This window comes from Eurypyga helias, unplaced genomic scaffold (genome assembly GCF_000690775.1).
Source record: "Eurypyga helias isolate BGI_N326 unplaced genomic scaffold, ASM69077v1 Scaffold51994, whole genome shotgun sequence".
In the NCBI taxonomy this organism is placed as follows: domain Eukaryota; kingdom Metazoa; phylum Chordata; class Aves; order Eurypygiformes; family Eurypygidae; genus Eurypyga; species Eurypyga helias.
In genome coordinates this window covers 1-4,784 of record NW_010246526.1, presented here as the reverse complement: position 1 = coordinate 4,784, position 4,784 = coordinate 1, and the positions used below count along the sequence as shown (strand labels likewise).

Genomic DNA, 4,784 nt, shown 5'->3' with positions numbered 1-4,784 from the left:
CAAACCGTTCCATGATTCTATGAGAACTCGTGAAGCATAAAGGAAAGACAGTGAGAGAATGCACTCCTGCAGCTGATCCTGAAGCTAGTGCTTCACAGGGAGAAGATAGGAGCTGGGCACTCTCGCATCAGAAGCGGCTCCCAGCTTTTTACAAGACGGTTGAGGGCACTCAGGATCTGCTTTCTGCAGGCCGAACAGCCTACGACCCCTCTCGTACCAACTCACCCAAGTGTCTCTTCTTCTCAGAAGACCACGTATTTGTGGACCTTCATGGAGTCCCCAGCAGTACCGGGTAGGCTTCCCATAAATCATTTTTTCCTCTATGCTAGCAGGCAGTTTTGAACTATTTCCTATTCTCCACGGTTTAGCAAATCGGTATCTCTGTTCCTACCCAACAAAATTAGCATAAACCCAAACAATGTGTCTGCTGACCCCTGCATCCAGCGCTCGGACCATTAACACCCAGAGGCCTGGTTATGTCAAGCTCACACTTACAAAGTAGAACATCTTGGGCGTCTTCACTTGGACAGCTATGCCTCCGTGTAGGTACGGCTCCATTTCCGACGTATCACCGATGCTGAAGGAATAAGGTGACACCACTGGAAAGAGAAGAGAATAAACAGTGACGAATAATTAAAAGCATCACCGGATACTACAATTCTGTTTACAATAAAGTGGGGGTTTGCTAATGCTTTTTGTGCTGTTATTTTGTAGTGTGCAACCTTGCTTTGAAAGCAGCACAGCTGATCCTCCCAATTAACAGGATTGTCCCTCTCTGCCAGTTTCTGGGCTAAAGTATTAGTTTCACATGATTTGTTATGAAATAAGCTTTTTAAAGTGGCAGCAGATTTAAGAATTCTGATGACCACAGCTCTTCAGCAAAAATGAAATCGCTCCGTTTCATTTGGGCTGTGCACAGCATGGCCAATATTGCTCAGAGGAGGGTTGTAGCCCCGTGGTTGGAACAACAGGTGATCAAAAAGGGCAGCTGGAGCATTTGAGTCACATTTCTCCCACCACCTGGAGCATCATCCAGATAAAGCAGGAAGACGTGAATCCCTTCCAAAGCATGCTTGGAAACAAATGTTTCCTGTACAAACTGTAACCCCCCAAAATACAAGGGAAACAGTGACACACAAAGTGGTGCTAATTTGGTCCAAAACTGTGACAGAAGCAGAGGCATTAGGGCACCCTCCAAAAAACAAACCAGTTCTGGCAGCAAACTAATGGCAGTAACCTCGGAGGGTGCCAACTAGTCTCCATGAGCTGAGAGTTCCTGCTGCTCCACAGCAAGATGAGTTTGGAAAGACTTCACTAAACGGAAACGCAGTCAAGACAACACTAGGACTTTACATCAGAAAGCAGTTGTGTTGTGCAGGCTCACCAGGGGTCTGCACAATCCAGCACTCCTCTGCCTACAGCTACTAACGCTACCGCGCGTCAAGACAGGCCAAAGCAGACACCTCGCAAATGCGAGGTTTAGATTAGACATCAGGAAGGAATTCTTCCCAGAGAGGATGGGGAGGCACTGGGACAGGTTGCCCAGAGAAGCTGTGGATGCCCCATCCCTGGAAGTGTCCAAGGCCAGGCTGGATGAGGCTTGGAGCAACCTGGTCTAGTGGAAGGTGTCCCTGCCCGTGGCAGGGGGGTTGGAACTAGATGATCTTTAAGGTCCCTTCCAACCCAAACCATTCTGGGATTCTAAGATTCTATACCTGTTATTTGGTGTGTGGACCCATTCAAGCATGACATTCCATTAACTTCCCGGAAGGTTAAGAACTGTCCCGTCTCAAGCCTGTGTGGATGATTTTCAAGGCAAGTGACAATACCAGGGTTTGACTGAAAGAGAAAACGCCAAAGTTAGCAGGGAGGACACTGCCTGCGGAGCATCGCCGCTTTACCGCAGCCACAGAGCCTTTTGCCGGTTGAAACTGCAGCCTCTAATCCTGTTAGCACCTCCCTTCTGCTGTAACAGGGGGTCATCGCAGGTAACGTTCTCAGTTCTGCTATTTTCAGTTTAACAGTGCTTTCATAACACTGACCTTCCCATTTTAACTCCTAGGTGGCAGCTTGTTCACAAACCACATTTGTTTGCTCTTAGCAGTCAAATTCACTGTTCTGTCCTAAAGTAGCAGCAAATCCACGTCCTTTTCCAAACCAAAGCCAGATCATACGCACAATCACAGACATCAATAAATCAAGTCTTGTGAATTCTCTTACTACTGTGCTGCCTTTCCACCTGATCTCCTCAAGGACACCCCAAACTCATTCTTGAAAATTAGGAAGATTACAAACGTGGACATCCCTAAATCCAGGAAATCCACAGCCTGAAGTGGCTGACGAACAAACAAGCTTACACTCGCAGGGATCTCGGACAACATCCCATCCCACTACAGGATGCTGTGCCAACCTCCCGTGAACCAGAGACCCCTCTGCAGTCTGAGGATGGCTCATCACGGCCTCGTGGTGCTGCTCAGGCTGTAACAGCGGCTTTGCCAGCAAGCCCAGGTGTAATGTCTCCTGCCAGCCCTTCCTGATCTCCCAGCAGTAAAAAGATGTCAGTAAAGTAGCATAAAACTTAACTGCATGCCACAGGGAATGTAATCCACTGGAGAATGGCAAATGCGGTGACCAAGGAAAATTCTTCTTTGATTTAGGGACAGAATGCCACCTCAACCCTGTTCACAGGGCAAGAACAGACACCTGATGGTGGTTTTGGTACCGAGCTGTAATTCTGATCCGTTTTACACTTCAGAGTAGAAGCAAGATACAACTAAGCTCAAGTACCAAATTCGGAATCAGTAGAGATCTATACAGGTATATATCCATTCCCTGACTTGGCACAAACCATGAAACACTACTGCATACTCTTTCTGTAATTAATGAGAACAATCAAATCACCCACTCCCTTTTAAAGATACCAAAGAACAGGCTACCCAGATCATCGTATCATGAGCTTTAATTCACATCAATCCCAACTTGTATCCAACCCCCTCTAGTTCGTCCAGTATGACATCCAGACTGGAGATAGGGCAAAAGACTTGCTGCTGGGTGAGTGAGGCCACAATCTGGACTTCCAGGGGTGAGAGGAGGAGCTCAAGTCGTTTCCATTCATAAAGCAGTCATACCAGCTCACATGGACATCTGCTCTAACATTCCCCTGGAAGTATGAGCAATAATATCCTCTTCTCATCGTCTCCGCTTTGGCAGGTTAAAATAAATCTTGAAATTTCTTTTCAAATCAGGTTTTCCACCCCCTTGATCATTCCTGTAGTCCTCCTTTCTATATGCTGTATTTTCTCATAAAAAGGGGGATCTACATTCCTTCCTTCCTTTCCTTTCCCTTCTTCCTTCCTTCCTCTCCCAAAAGGAGACTCAGTACTGTTGTGTCACACTAAGTAACACCCAGAGGCATCAGGGTGCTCTGTGTTAGCACATTCTCACTGAGTGGTTGTGATCCAAACACCACAGTAGCTCTGTGTGCCTCTGCCATGCTGGCAATTTTCAACTGCTTAGCAGGCTGCTGAAGTGAGACTCTCGGCGTGGTCACACAGCCAACAGGTCATTATGAAAAAAAACAATTGAAAGCAGCACAACGACTTCCATCGCTTACTTGAGTTATGTTTGAAATGAAGATCTCCTTTGGCTCCTCTCCCGTCGTATCCAGCACTTCAAATTCATCACCGAAGTCACAAAACAAACGGGAACATATGCCATACACATCCGCACTGATGAACTACAAGAGAAAGTAAATGGTGAGTGCTATTTACTGTGCTCCCAAAGCACACACTGCTCCACCGACATGCTACATGCACGGAACTCTAAACCTCGTAACGAGCTTTCTCCATGCCTGGAGAGAACACGGAGGTCTGGAATGCTCACTACACGGATTATTCACGTGTTGATTTTTTTCTATTACCTTGATAGGTGGCTGCTGAGCGTGACAGAAGTCATTAATCTTCTTCTGCAGCAACAGATTTACTTCAGTCAGTATAACACACTGTGAACAAGAACAGAAGTAAATCTAAGACAGTATCAACAAATCAAAGTAGTATCACCATCTGCAGGCCATGGAAAAAGCAGTACTAACAGTAAGGTACTCAGGTAACTTGGAATCAAGTGTCCTGACCCTATTCCCCCCAGCACAGCAGTCTTGAGTCAGTCTTCTCACTACACATTAGAACAGGCAGGCTACTGCTCCACAAGTTCTGGAAACAAGATGAGCAAGGGCAGGAACAGCAAATTCTCACTCTTATTTTTCACTGCAGCTGTGAAACTCCCAACTTAATTAGAATTCTTGCAAAACAGTTACAGGCAATCTCAGAGAAAATGAATTTTAAGATTAACGTTAGCAAAACAAACAGAAATGATACTCCTCAGTGCACACCGAGAAGTCTGCACAAGCGTCAGGTACCCGTGCAGGTCAAATAGCAGACACGGCATTTCTGCAAGCATTCTTTTCAGGTTTAGGACAGTACTGGGTTACAAAGTACACGCACTGCGCCCCAGTCAGTCACCCACCCCTTGTGACAGCCGGCACATTCAGACACTCAGTGCACTTGGGTATAACTGACAGCCACGCAGTAAGTCTCCAGCCCCGACGGAGCCATGCCCACGGGCAGGAGACAGCTGACTGAACAATGGGAAACATCCTCGGGCCACCACGGAGGAGCTTAGGTTTCACTAGAGAAATACATAAATGATCCTTCTAATTGTGCAGCACAAGCTTCTACTGCCTGGAATACAACACACAAAATAGCATAGAATCCCAGAGTGGTTTGGGT

At 46.6% G+C, this 4,784-nt stretch overlaps 1 long non-coding RNA gene across 1 annotated transcript; it reads right to left on the bottom strand.

The window, feature by feature from the left end:
* Positions 1-1,763: 1,763 nt before the first annotated feature.
* Positions 1,764-4,003, bottom strand: LOC104508698. The gene is made up of 3 exons (XR_727881.1): positions 3,920-4,003; positions 3,614-3,736; positions 1,764-1,839 (listed from the first exon to the last, which is right to left on the bottom strand). It is a non-coding gene; the product is annotated as an uncharacterized LOC104508698 (long non-coding RNA).
* Positions 4,004-4,784: the final 781 nt, after the last annotated feature.